The following is a 15200-nucleotide window of genomic DNA, read 5'->3' as shown; positions in this document are numbered from 1 at the left end:
GTCTACCATGTATTAAGCATTTTCTAATTTTTTTTTTTTTTTTGCATTATCTTATTTAATTCCTACAACAACCCTATGAAGGTAGGTACCATTATTATTTCACTTTTACCAGTGAGAAAGTTGAGGAAAGTTAAGTAGCATGTCCTGGGCAAGTTCAACTTATGGTTATATTTAGCCAAATTAGACAAGCTATTGAGGAATAGCTTATACCATCATCACCGGCTTTTTACTCAGACTTAAGTGTTAATCAAGCACTTTGTTTTTTGAAACTCCCAGTCTTGCCCTATATGCAAGAGAACTGATTCATTCCAGTGTTTTCAGAACAAATTATGCCTATGGGGATCCACAGAAATGACACTATGATGGCAAAATGACTTTTAGTAATTAACAAAGAGAAACTTTGAGTGTCAAAACAAAGGCAAATAGGAGTCTGTGTGAATCTGTGGAGGCTGTTGTAAGAATGATGCATTATCAGTAGTGTATACAGAAAAAGCGAAGCACATGTGACAGACCTGTGAAATGTACCTATAAAGGCAGGTGGCATCTGCTGGACAGCTTCAAATGGAGTAGCCTTAAGTTCTCCCTAACAGGAGAGTAGTAAGTTTATCTAGTTGGCGTCTTTATCTTCAGCATCTCAAAGCCTGGGTGTTCAGAAAGTAGTGATTCTGTAGGTGTGTTACAAGTCAACCAACACACTTACAAATGTATTGCCTTTTATGATTCTCAGGTGGCTAAGATGTATGGAGAATGCAAAGAACTTTATGATGTGTTCTCAATAAATACATAATTAGAATTATAGTACATGTACAATATACATGAAGATTTGAGCAATGTGAGATAATGTATTTAATGAATAGTTCAGATAAATAGTCAATTGGAATGGGTGCAAGGATTATACCTCAGTAACTTTCGAACTAAAAGATAAGGATTTGGAGTTCCAAAAACTGTTTGACTTACTATTTATGTGATTTAAGCAAGTCACTTCACCTTTCTGAGCTTTGTTAATTCATTTGTAAAATAGGATGTCAATAGAACCCAAACTGTAAGGGTAGATTAGAAATCAAACAAAATAATGAGTGTGAAAGAACTTTGCAAAGTTTTTAGATTATATTGTCACTTGAGATAGCAATTAATGATGTTCACAAGAAATATCTAGCTTGGTGCCTTCTAACCATATGTTAGACTGGTACTGCCTTGCCCCCTTTAGTTAGGTATGGCTATGTAATTTACTATTTGGACAAATTTCTATTTGATTATAATATTTGGAAGGGTGGTTGAAAAATAACAGAAGATGAATTACCTTTATTGTATCTATTTCTATCTTTTAAAAAAAAGTACTCTGTAGTTATTTTAGCAAAGTCATGCCTGAGTCTTATTTTAGATAAACTCTTATTCAGTTTCAAGTTCTTACTCTGCTTAACGTACTTTTCTCACTTAGGAAGAGAAGATTAGATCCATTTTAGAACATGTGATCATGAGCCTGGGCTTGAGAACCTTGCAAGGTAATAGCATTTTAAATAAGAGTACTTCACAAAACAAGGACAACAAATCCTTCTGGATGGTGCCTAAGACACAACTACTTTAGATTGTACTTTTTTTCTGCATTAAAGAATATGGTAAGCACCCATTATTGTCGGATCTGAGGATCAGTTAGAATGAGGCCAATATGCTGCCATTGAATATATCTTTCTGTAAGCATGTGTAAGCCAGATGAATGAGGTCCTTTCTTTGTTCTTGGATAAATGATTAGCCCATTCCTGGGGAATATTAGTTTGTTGGAAGGCTGGTTGGTGCTGGCACTGAAGACAGTGACATCGGCCTTTTGAATGTTCAGTCTTTTCAGATTGCACACTAAACCCATCTTTTGGAAGCAAATCCTAACATACCATATGCCAGGTATGTGAGTAGTCATTTTCAAAAAGATTTTGTCCTTTAATCCTCTTAATAATCCTGTGAGTCTTGTCAACTCCCTTTAGAAATTAAAATAAAAACACACAAAACTCAGTTCTGCCCTCCACACTTATTTCTGTTGTACCTCCCTGTATCTTAGAGATTGTTTAGGTGTGAAGTAGGTTGGCCTAAGGAAACAGACTTGTAGATTTTTTAATATCACAAAAGTATGCTCTGTGCCCAGCATAGAGCTCAACATGGGACTTAAACTCACAGCCCTAATTCAAGACCTGAACTGAGATCGAGTTGAGTGCTTAACTGACTGAGGCACCCGGGTTCCCCTATTTTTCATAGATAATTTAAAAATGCCAGAGAGTCAGTAGGAGAAAAATTGCCCATAATTCAGCCATGCATGACAAACTAGATACTTTGGCAAGCCTCCCCTTTCTTTTTTTTATTTTAAATTTTTATTTATTTATGATAGTCACACAGAGAGAGAGAGAGGGAGAGGCAGAGACACAGGCAGAGGGAGAAGCAGGCTCCATGCACCAGGAGCCCGACGTGGGATTCAATCCTGGGTCTCCAGGATCACGCCCTGGGCCAAAGGCAGGCAGGCGCCAAACCGCTGCACCACCCAGGGATCCCCAAGCCTCCCCTTCCTAAGCTCAAGTGCATGCAGCATATGCGGAAGAAAATGAGAGAACTTTGTCCCTCTTCCAGCAGAACTGAGTGTGTCAAGAATAAGGGTCAGGAGAATTAAATCAGTAAATAAGTAGCCATGAGAGATGCTATCACAGGGCTAGTGTCTGTGATTACTGTCTCCTGCTGACCTTTTCTTTTTTCTTTCTTTTTTTTTAATTTAAATTCAGTTTGCCAATATAAAGTACCTACATAGTTTCAGATGTAGTGTGCAGTGATTTATCAGTTGTGTATAACACCCAGTACTCATCACATTACATGGTCTCCTTAATGCCCATCACCAAATTGCCCCTTTCCCCTACCCACTTCGCCTCCATCAACCCTCAGTTTGTTTCTTGTAGTTAAGTATTTCTCAGGATTACTCTCCCTCTCTGATGACTTTCCAGTTTTCCCTCACCCTATGATCCTCTGTGCTGCTGCTTATATTCCACATATGAATGAAACCATATGATAATTATCTTTCTCTGATTGACTTATTTCACTCAGCATAATACCCTCCAGTTCCATCCACGTCAAAGCAAATGGTGGGTATTTGTCGTTTGTAATGGCTGAGTAATATTCCATTGTATACATATACCACATCTTCTTTACCCATTCATCTTTCAGTGGACACCGAGGCTCCTTCCACAGTTTGACTATTGTGGCCATTGCTGCTAGAAACATTAGGGTGCAGGTGTCCTGCCATTTCACTGCATCTGTATCTTTGGGGTAAATCCCCAGCAGTGCAATTGCTGAGTCATAGGGCAGATCTATTTTTAACTCTTTGAGGAACCTCCACACAGTTTTCTAGTGTGGCTGTACCAGTTCACATTCCCACCAACAGTGCAAGAGGGTTCCCCTTTCTCCACATCCTCTCCAACATTTGTTGTTTCCTGTCTTGTTAATTTTCACCATTCTCACTGGTGTGAGGTGGTATCTCATTGTGGTTTTGATTTGTATTTCCCTGATGGCAAGTGATGCAGAGCATTTTCTCATGTGCGTGTTGGCCATGTGTATGTCGTCTTCGGAGAAATTTCTGTTCATGTCTTCTGCCCATTTCATGATTGGATTGTTCTTTGCTGTTCAGTTTAATAAGTTCTTTATAGAACTTGGATACTAGCCCTTTATCTGATACGTCACTTGCAAATATCTTCTCCCATTCTGTAGGTTGTCTTTTAGTTTTGTTGACTGTTTCTTTTGCTGTGCAGAAGCTTCTTATCTTGATGAAGTTCCAATAATTCATTTTTGCTTTTGTTTATCTTGCCTTCATGGATGTATCTTGCAAGAAGTTACTGTGGCCAAGTTCAAAAAGGGTGTTGCCTGTGTTCTTCTCTAGGATTTTGATGGGATCTTGTCTCACATGTAGATCTTTCATCCATTTTGAGTTTATCTTTGTGTATGGTGTAAGAGAATGGTCCAGTTTCATTCTTCTGCATGTGACTGTCCAATTTTCCCAGCACCATTTATTGAAGAGACTGTCCTTTTTCCAGTGGATAGTCTTTCCGCTTTGTCTAATATTAGTTGACATTGAAGTTGAGGGTCCACTTCTGGATTCTCTATTCTGTTCCATTGATCTATGTTTCTGTTTTTGTGCCAGTACCACACTGCCTTGATGACCACAGCTTTGTAGTGCAACCTGAAATATGGCATTGTGATGCCCCCAGCTATGGTTTTCTTTTTTAATATTGCCCTGGCTATTCGGAGTCTTTTCTGATTCCACACAAATCTTAAGATGGTTTGTTCCAACTCTCTGAAGAAAGTCCATGGTATTTTGATAGAGATTGCATTGAATGTGTAAATTGACCTGGGTAGCATTGACATTTTCACAATATTAATTCTTCCAATCCAGGAGCATGGAATATTTTTCCATCTCTTTGTGTCTCCCTCAATTTCTTTCAGAAGTGTTCTGTAGTTTTTAGGGTATAGATCCTTTACCTCTTTGGTTAGGTTTCTTCCTAGGTATCTTATATTTTTGTGTGCAAATGTAAATGGGATTGACTCCTTAATTTCTCTTTCTTCAGTCTCATTGTCAGTGTATAGAAATGCCACTGACTTCTGGGCATTGATTTTTGTATCCTGCCACACTGCCAAATTGCTGTATGGGTTCTAGCAATTTTGGGGTGGAGTCTTTTGGGGTTTCTATGTACAGTATCATGTCATCTGTGAAGAGGGAGAGTGTGACTTCTTTGCCAATTTGTTTTTTGTTTTTTTTCTTTGCCAGTTTGAATGCCTTTTATTTATTTTTTGTTGTTGTTGCCTGATTGCTGAGGCTAGGACTTCTAGTACTATGTTGAATAGCAGTGGGGAGAGTGGACATCCCTGTTATGTTCCTGATCTTAGGGGAAAGGCTCCCAGTGTTTCCCCATTGAGAATGATAATTTTCTGTGGGCTTTTCGTAGATGGCTTTTAAGATGCTGAGGAATGTTCCCTCTATCCCTACACTCTGAAGAGTTTTGATCAGGAATGGATGCTGGATTTTGTCAAATGCTTTCTCTGCATCTATTGAGAGGATCATATGGTTCTTGTTTTTTCTCTTGCTGATATGATCAATCACATTGATTGCTTTACAAGTGTTGAACCAACCTTGCATCCGGGGGATAAATCCCACTTGGTCATGGTGAATAATCTACATTTATGTCTTTTATCCATTTTGAGTTTATCTTTCTGTATGGTATAAGAAAATGATCTAGTTTCATTCTTCTATATGTGGCTGTCCATTTTTTCCATCACCATTTATTGAAGAGACTATTTTATTTTCCACTAGATATTATTTCTTGCTTTGGGAATATTAGTTGACCATAGAGTTGAGGGTCTATTTTCTGGGTTCTTTATTCTGTTCCATTGATCTATGTGTCTGTTCTTGTGCCAGTACCATGGTGTCTTGATGATAACAGCTTTGTAATATAGCTTGAAGTTAGGCATTGTGGTGCTACCAGCTTTGGTTTTCTTTTCAACATTCCTGTGGCTATTCAGGGTCTTTCTGGTTCTGTAGAAATTTGAAGATTATTTGTTCCAACTCTTTGAAAAATGTCCATGGTATTTTGATAAGGATTGCATTGAATGTGTAGATTGCTCTGGGTAGCATAGATATTTTCACAATATTTAATCTTCTAATCCATGAGCATGGAATGTTTTTCCATCTCTTTATGTCTGCAATTTCTTTTATAAGTGTTCCATAATTTTCTGAGTATAGATCCTTTGCCTCTTTGCTTAGGTTTGTTCCTAGGTATCTTATGATTTTTGGTACACTTGTAATGGGAGCAATTCCTTAATTTCTCTTTCTTCAGTCTCATTGTTAGTGTATAGAAATGCCACTGATTTCTGTGCATTGATTTCATATCCTGCCATGTTGCTGAATTGCTGTATGAGTTCTAGCAATTTTGGGTTGGAATCTTTAGGGTTTTTCACATAAAGTGTCATATCACCTGCAAAGTGAGAGTTTGACTTCTTCTTTACCAAACTGAATGCCTTTGATTTCTTTTTGTTATCTGATTGGTGAGACTAGGACTTCTAGTACTATGCTGAACTGTGGTGAGAGTGGATATCCTTGTCATGTTCCTGATCTTAGAGGAAAAGTTCTCAGTTTTCCCCCATTGAGAATGATTTTTGCTGTGGGCTTTTTGTAAATGGCTTTTATGATATTGAGGTATGTTCCTTCTGTCCCTATACTGTGGAGAGTTTTCATAGAGAAAGGATACTGTAACTTTGTCAAATGCTTTTTCTGTATCAATTGAGAGGATCATATAGCTCTTGTCCTTTCTCTTATTATTGTGATGTATCACATTGGTTGATTTGCAAATTTGAACCACCCTTGCAACTCAGAAATAAATTTCACTGGGCTGTGGTGAATAATCTTTTAAATGTACTTTTGGATACTATTGGCTAGTATCTTGGTGAGTATTTTGGCATATGTGATCTCCTGGGATGTTGGTCTGTAATTCTCCTTTTTGGTGAGGTCTTTGTCTGGTTTTGGGATCAAGGTAATGCTGGCCTCATAGAACAAGTTTGGAAATTTTCCTTCCATTTCTATTTTTTGGAACCACTTCAGTACCATAGGTATTATTTTTTCGTTAAATGTTTGGTAGAATTCCCCTGGGAAGCCATCTGGCCCTGGACTCTGTTCGAACATTTTTTTATTACTGCTTCAATTTCCTTTTGGTTATGGATCTGTTCAGATTTTCTATTTCTTCCTGTTTCAGTTTTGGTAGTTTATAAGTTTCCAGGAATGAATCCCTTTCTTCCAGATTACCTAATTTGTTGGCATATGGTTGCTCATAATGTTTTGATAATTGTTTATATTCCCTTGGTGTTGGTTGTGATCTCTTTCATTCATGATCTTATTAATTTGTGTCCTTTTTTTTTCCTTTTTGATATATCTGGCTAGGGGTTTATCGATCTTACTAATTCTTTTAAAGAACCAGCCACTAGTTTTGTTGATCTGTTCTTCTGTTCTACTGTTCTTCCGATTTCTGTTTCATTGAGTTCTGCTCTGTTTATTATTTCTCTTCTCCTGCTTGGTTTAGGCTTTATTTTCTGTTCTTTCTCCAGCTCCTATAAGTGTGTGGTTAGCTTCTGTATTTGAGATTTTTCTAATTTTTTGAGAGAGGCTTGTACTGCAATGTACTTCCCTCTTAGGACCACCTTTGCTGTATCCCAAAGGTTTTGAGGAGTTGTGTTTTTATTTTCATTTATTTCTATGCATTTTTAAAATTCTTCTTTAATTTTCTAGTTGACCCATTCATTCTTTAGTAGGATGTTCTTTAACCTCCAAATGTTTGAATTCCTTCCACATTTTCTCTTGCGATTGAGTTCAAGTTTCAAAACATTGTGGCCTGAAAATATGCAGGGAATAATCACAGTCTTTTGGTATTGGTTAAGATCTGATTTGTGACCCAGTATGTGATCTGTTCTGGAGAATGTTCCATGTGCACTCGAGAAGAATGTATATTCTCTTGCTTTAGTATAGAATGCTCTGTATATATCTGTGAAGTCCATCTGGTCCAGTGTGTCATTCAGAGCTCTTGTTTCTTTGTTGATCTTCTGCCTAGATAATCTGTCTATTGCTGTGAGTGGGGTGTTGAAATTCCATACTATTCTTGTATTTTATCAATGTTTCTTTACTTCACTTATTAATTGGTTGATAGAATTAGCTGCTCCATAACTAGGAGCATATATATGTATAATTGTTAGATCTTCTTGTTGGATAGACCCTTTAAGTATGATATATTGTCTTTTTTCATCTCTTAGCATATAGTCTTTGGTTTAAAATCTATTTGTCTGACATGAGGATTGATACTCCAGTTTTCTTTCGAGGTCCATTGGCATGATAAATGCTTTTCCACCCCCTCACTTTCAGTCTGGAGATGTCTTTAGTCTAAAATGAGTCTCTTGTAGACAGCAAATGGATGGGTCTTGCTTTTTTATCCAGCCTGATACCCTGTGTCTTTTGATTGAAGCATTTAGTCCATTTACATTCAAACTAACTCTTAAAAGATAAGATGCCTTTGTATTACCTGTAAAGTCCCTGTTTCTGTAGATTGTCTCTGTTTTTTTTTTTTTTTTTTTTTCCAGTTTATGTTACTCTTGGGCTTTTTCTTTGCTTTCAGGATCCTTAATATTTCTTGCAGGGCTGGCTTGGTGGTCACATATTCTTTTAGCTTCTGTCTGTCCTGGAAGCTCTCTATCTCTCCTTCCATTGTGATTGAAAGCCTTGCTGGATAAAGTATTCTTGGCTGCATGTTTTTCTCATATAGTACCTGGAATATATCCTGCCAGTCCTTTCTGGCCTGCCAGGTCTCTGTGGATACGTCTGATGCCAGTCTGATGTTCCTACTCTTTCCTTACTCTGTAGGTAAGGAACCTCTTGCCTCAAGCTGCTTTCAGGATTTTCTCTTTATCTCTGAAATTTGCAATCTTCACCATTATATGTCAGGGTGTTGATCTGTTTTTATTGATTTGGGGAGAGGCCCTCTCTACCTCTTGGACATGAATGCCTGTTTCCTTCCCTAGATTAGAGAAGTTCTAAGCTATGATTTGCTCAAATACACTTTTTGGTGCTCTTTCTCTTTCTTTGCCCTCAGGCACCTCAATAATTCTGATATTGCTTTGTTTTACTGCATTGCTGATTTCTCAAAGCCTCCCGCATGGTCCATTTAGTTGTTTCTCTTTTTTTTCCTCAGCTTCCTTCCTTCATCAACTTATCTTCTGTGTCACTTACTCTCTCTTCTGCCTCATTTACCCTAGCTGTTAGAGCATCCAATTTAGACTGTATATCAATTAAAGCATTTTTAATTTTGGCCCAATTAGATCTCATTTCTGCACTAAGAGATTCCCCAGTATCTTATGCTTTTTTCCAAGCCCAGCTAGTAACTTTATAATTGTTAACCTGAATTCCATCTCTGACATTTTACTTATATCCATGTCGATTAGATCTGTGGCAGAGAATATTATTACCTCTGGTTCTTTCTTTTGTGGTGAATTCCTCCTTTGAGTCATTTTGTCCTGAGAAGAATGGATGAACAAGTGAGCACTATCAAAAATATCAACCATGCTAAGCAAAATACACACTAGACAAATCCAAAGATGTCCAAAACCAAAAAAGACAAGGACAAAGAAAAACGAAAAAAAGGGAGAGGTGGGGTGAGAGAATATAATCTTACAGAGTGGACAAAATAAGGTGATTCACTTGGTTCTGAGTATATTTTGGCTTGTGTGTTAGAAGACACTAAAGTCCAAAATTATAAAAAAGTAAAACATACATACAAAAAATAAAATTGAGTATAGTGAAAGGAAGCCAAAAATGAATTCTGTATCTCTAAAATGTGAGTGTTAAAAAAAAAATAAAAATGAAGGTTAAAAAAGACTTAAAAACAAAGAATTGATAAAATAAGAAACTAGTTGACATGGGGAAAATTGGAAAATTTTAAGCTGAGAGATAAATCATAAGAAAAGTTTGAGTTCTATATACTATTTCCTCCTAGCATTGGAGTTTTACAATCCTTTTCAGTCAATAAACTTGTGGTTCATCTGTTCTTTCAGCTGGTCTTCCAGAGGGTGCCTGCTGTGCTGATTCTCAGGTGTCTGTGCCTGGGAGGACTTGTACCTACCGTCCTTTGCCAGGGGGGCCAGGCCCAGTGTAAGCTGTTTGCTGTGTGTGACTTTCCTTCCCTGAAGGCTTTCCGTACCTCTTTAGAGGGTGAAAATAAAAATGGGCATGCCAGACTCTGCAGGCTCCAATCCTATAGTGTGCGGCCACTTCGTTCCTCTTGGGGGAAGGCAGAGGGACACTTATTTGTGCACTTTTTTGCAGTGCCCTGGTAGGGAGAGCGTTCACCCTGTCACGTGCACATCTGCTCTGCCTGTCCCTCAGGAAGGCAGTGTTGCTGCAGTCTAGTCCTTTGCAGGGACCCAACACAGAGTGGTCACCCTGTCAGCCAGGGTTCCTGGTTTATGTGAACCAAGCTGAGAGTCCCATGCTAGGCTTGCTGACCTAAACCAGTTTCCCCTCTCCAGTCCTTGATAATTATGCTGGCTCAGACACACCTATTCTTTCTGTGACTCCGGGGATCTTGAGATCCCACTGTCCCCTCTGGGATTCTGCCCCACTTCACCACTGAGCACCTTTCAGGCAGGGAAGTCTCACTGGAGTAGATTTCTAAAGGTCCCAGTTTTGCACTCCAGGGCTATATTGCTTTCTGGTAGGCAGCTTATGCATCCTCCCTACCCCCACCATTTAGCTTCCAATATATCCCCTCCTTTTTTTCTTTTCTGCACTCCTACCTTACAAAAAATGGCTGCTTTTCTATTTTAGAATTCAATTCATTCTTATATTTCAGATTGAATTCATAGGTGTTCAGGATGATTTGATAGTTATCTAGCTAAATTAAGGGGACCAGATGAAACTAGGACCTCCACACTTCCACCATCTTGCCTCTTCTCCATCCTGTTGACCTCTTCCACAGCTGGCTAAAGTCAACCAGCTACTAATCAAAGCTTGTGAAAAGTTGCTAACATAACAACATAGAGCCCAGCTTGTAGATATGTTTACCAGTCTATAAACATCAGCAGCCTTTCCTATATAGGAAGAGTGTTAACAGGCATGCTGTATCTCTTGGAGCATGTGATGAATCACCTGGCAAAGGACAACAAAAATGCAGTCTTGCCATATACAAGGGAAGAACATTCATTTCTCCTCAGATTGCACTCATTTTCTCCCCAAATATTCACTTGTGACATCCTGCTATTTCTGATAGATTGTCTTCTATGATTTTCTCCTATTTAATCCAGGTGGTATGGTGTTCAGTATGTCACTTATCTTACCAGTTGACAGTGATGAGTAGGAACTCATCTTTATGACATACTTTGTGATTTTCCACCTGTACATTAGTTTTTATTCTAGTTTTCTTAATTAAGTTAGGTAAATTCCCACAGCCCATTTTCCTGTAATTTAGATATTTTAAAGCATTTGTACACTTGTGCAATTCTCTCAGTTCTCCTTGGCTACATTTATCCATGCTCTAATTGGCTCTTTTCTCCATCTGCTCAAGGGGATCTACCTCTTCAACTACCTAAGCTTCAGGAATTCTTGTACCTTACTTGGCATAATTCTGATATAATTCTTTCCAAAGGTAGAAACACAAGTTTGCATTCAATTTTAAGAAATCATGATGATGATGGTGATGGAGATGGTGATCATTAACACTTAAGTGGCTCTAAGTCAGGGTCAGGCACTCTTCCACATGAGTGAGTACTGTTGTTACCTCCATGAGGAAACTGAGTCACAGAGAAGTTACATGAATTACCCAAGCTAATAGTAGCAGATCTGGGATTCAGGCCCAGGCAGTGTATGGCTCTAGGGCCTCTTTTCTTTAACTGCTACTATGTATGCTTTCATGCTGCTTCCACTTTTCTTCTGAATTATACTTTATCTATGGGAAGTCTTTCTGTTTTGTTCCATTTTATTTGGGAAGAACCAACAAAAACACAGAGTATAATGAATGGTTTTACTCCTGATATCACTACAAGTATGAATGCATGCTAAGAAAAATGGGGAAGCCAGAAATCAAACAAAATTCCTGATTCACAGTCACCTTCTCTGTTGGTAGTTGTCAAAAATTATAGTGCTTTCCTGTGGTATGCTTTGCATTAATCTAGTATGTGCTTCTGAGGACTGTTTGTGGCCATTGTGAGGCAGAAGGCATCCTCCAGGGCTAATGGGCTTGTCTTAGGGTCCACTTCACCTCAGGTGGGTTACAGTTTAAGGTTGAAATCTTCAACCTTATGAGGGTCTACATGCAAGGAAATCACAGTGTTTGCTGATGAAGTCATGAGTTCCCAGAACTCCATGATTCAAGAGGAAAAGTTCCTAGAAAGTGGATGTAGTGGGAGAAGAAGAGCTCCCATGATTCAGTGGAATCATATGTATGAGGAGACAACAACTCTGTTTGCTTTGTTAGTGGGTCTGGATTGAGATCAGTGAGATTGTGAGAACATGTATGTGGTTCCAGTTCATAAACCATCCTACACCAAAGAGTTGGATTTGGTCCTAAAACAATACTCCTTTTTTATTCTTGGTTGTTTCTGCAGTTTTACTGAAGAAGAAAACCTTTTCCTTAGTGGTTTAGTGTCTTTTCACTTCATCTTCCAAATTCCTGGCACTGAATTGAATTTAGGGAGCACTCTGGTCTGGCTCCCTTGTTAAATAAATCAGGAAACAAAGGTCTAGAGGATTTAGGAGATTTGCTCAAGTTTTCACAAATAATTGAGTACAGCCTTGATCTTTGGCTTGCCAGCCTGTGTTCTCTTCTACTTTATTTCTATCCTTTGCTTATTGCTGGAAGGAACAAATATTACTTGGAGTGCTTGAAGGTTGTTGTCTTTTGTGAGAATTTTTTAAACTCAGAGTTTACATTGTTTAAATGTGAGCAAAAATAGATTTCAAGGTAGACCCCAGAATTTACCCAACCCCTCTCTCTTCATTTCTCCAGACCCATTTAAATATCTGGAATTTTAAATTGAAAGAAAGCTTTTTCTAACATGATTGACTCACTGTTGGCTTAAGGAAAGAGGGGAGAGTATGAAAGGAAAGCGGGTAGTGGAGGAAGGGAGGGAGGGGGAGAGAGAAAGAAAAGACACAGACTAACAGTTACTCCAACTTTGTGACTTGGAGGGCATGGTAACTTTACTCAACACCTAATATAGTAGATATGGACTCCCTCAGTAGTTAACTTTGGTTCACATTTAGTTGGTGTCACTCATTTAACATTTAAATGTTGGCCTCAGCAGGAAGCTGAAGTTTTTGTGAAAATTGAAGCAGTGAAAGGGGAAGGTATCTAAAAGGTGCACCATGGCCTTATCTGTAGATTTTAGGTCTTTGTCATGGGAAGGGAAGTTTCAGGAAGGTAGGTGGGAAAAGGGCTTCCACTGGTTGTTCTGTTTTGCCATCAAGACCCCCAGAAAAGGCCTAGATTTCCCTGAAATCCCTGAGCCCCCTAGGACTCATCCCAAAGAGTTTGAACACTGCTGCCCCAGGCTCAAGTTAAAAATATTTTACCCCTGACCCTGTGGCCAGATCCCTTTAACTAGAATGTGGCTGGGCTAGCTGCTTTGGGCTGCCACCTTTGAATGCTTACCATTTATAGAAAAATTGATGGAGCTTCTCCCAGGGTAGATCCAATCAATTGACCACACCTTGCTGTCACTGCTAACCTGGCCATGCCTTCAAATCTCTGTTGACTTTGAGGACTTGGCCTTCTCTTTGCAAGTCACTCAGCCCAGCTGTCCTGCCCACTTCTTAAGTATCTGGGTCAGTCATACCAAGTCCTGGTCTTTGCGTAATTTCATATACCTCTGTGGGGGACTTTTTGAGGATTTAATGAACTATATGCACGCAAAAGGATTGATGTCTGACATTAAGGCTACTTACTATCACTTGAGCCCCTGTAATGGCCTCCTAACTGACCTTCCTGCTTTCACCCTGTCCCCTGTAAGCTATTTTTTTATTTTTTATTTTTTTAAAATGTATTTATTTATTTATTTATTCATGATAGAGAGAGAGGCAGAGACACAGGCAGAGGGAGAAGCAGGCTCCACGCTGGGAGCCTGATGTGGGACTAGGTCCTGGGACTCCAGGATCGCGCCCTGGGCCAAAGGCAGGTGCCAAACCGCTGAGCCACCCAGGGATCCCCAAGCAATTTTTTTTTTTTGAAGACTTATTTATTCTAGACAGCATGAGTAGGGAGGGGAGGAGGGGCAGAGGGGGAGAAGGAGAAGCAGTCTCCCTGCTGAGCACAGAGCCCAAGGTAAGGCTACCTATCAGGATGCTGAGATCATGACCTGAGCTGAAATCAAGAGTTGGATGCTCAACCAACTGAGCCACTCAGGTGCCCCTGGAAAGCTATCTTCTATATAAAAGCCAGTATGATCTTTTAAAAATAAAAATTGTATTTTACCACCTCTAGTGAGTTCTGAATTTTGTCACACTGAATTAAACCTGATCTCCTCACCCACGTTTGTATAGCCCTACATGATTTGGCCCCTGCCTCCATCTTAAATGTCATTTTGTACAATTTTGCCTTTTTCATTCAACTCACAGATCTTTTTTTAAACTTCCAAGTACCTGCTGATATTGGCACTTGTGTACAAGCTATTTCTGCTTTCTGTAATGCTCATCCACTGATCTTCACATGATAGCTTCTTCACACCATCAAATTCCAGCTGAACATCCTCAAAGAGGCATTCTTTAATTGTTCCAATTAAGTAGCTACCTATCACTCTTCATATCTCATTTGTTTATTTGTTCATTATCTCTCTACTCTCATTTGGAAATAAGCTTCATGAAGCCAGAGACCTTTCATGGCCTATTTTTGTTGTTATTTCTCTCGTGCCTGCAGTGGTACCTAGAATACAGTAGGTGTTCAGTTAATATTTATTGAATAAATGAATGACATAGAAAATGTTCAATAAATGTTAGATATTATTATTTATACTAGAGAAAAACAAAAAAAGTGAAACCTTAATATAATTGGGGCTCCATTCGGTCCTGATTCTGTGCAGTGACATATTCAGAGAAACAGCTGTTCAGAAAAGTAGTACTGAGAGCAATTAAAATCTTTACTCCCACAAGATAATGTCAAAGGTGGGAGGGTATATTTTTCACCAATTACAACACTTGGTAAAATCCTGTCTTGCCATCTCTATTGCTCACAGTACTCAACATTCATGGCAGCTTCACCAATATTATCTTCCTGTCTCCCTGCCAACACTCAACCAAAGAAGGATCCTCAAACAACTGTAACCTGGCTGAGAGCCTCCAGGTGCTAGACCCATTTTCTGAATCAGCATAACAAAAAGCCAGGAGTCTAGCAGGCACACTTGGAACCTGGTGGTATGGCTGGTGAAGGGGGGACTGGACATAGTCATAGTAACAATTTTGTATCTGCTAATTGTACAGCAAAAAAGGGAAAACTGAATAAAGATTTTAATGAATTATAAACTAAATGATACTTAAGAAAGACTGTGAAATAGCTCTACTTGGGAAGCACCGAAGCTCAAACTTTTTATTTGGAACTAAATACACAAAAGGTAAGTCTTTTGTTTTTAGTATCTTGCTACAAAACTTTAGACTCTGGATA

At 38.8% G+C, this 15200-nt stretch overlaps 1 protein-coding gene across 32 annotated transcripts in view; it reads left to right on the top strand.

Moving 5' to 3' along the window:
• TMEM108 (transmembrane protein 108) overlaps nt 1–15200 on the top strand; it is a 344051-nt gene that overhangs the window by 127364 nt on the left and 201487 nt on the right. For 9 of the 32 annotated variants that reach the window (XM_077865135.1, XM_077865138.1, XM_077865140.1 and 6 more), the window contains one exon: nt 1439–1502. The exons of 14 other annotated variants lie outside the window; for them this stretch is intronic. The gene's annotated coding sequence lies outside the window, so the exon portion shown is untranslated. Of the gene's footprint in view, nt 1–1438; nt 1503–14775; nt 14883–15200 lie in introns of those variants that run through there. 9 more of the 32 variants (XM_077865132.1, XM_077865141.1, XM_077865136.1 and 6 more) reach the window with 3 other exon arrangements.

The sequence above is a fragment of the Canis aureus genome, chromosome 22 (assembly GCF_053574225.1).
Source record: "Canis aureus isolate CA01 chromosome 22, VMU_Caureus_v.1.0, whole genome shotgun sequence".
Taxonomy (NCBI): Eukaryota; Metazoa; Chordata; class Mammalia; order Carnivora; family Canidae; genus Canis; species Canis aureus.
Note: the sequence above shows the minus strand (reverse complement) of the source record. Positions and strands in the feature narration are given on the sequence as shown.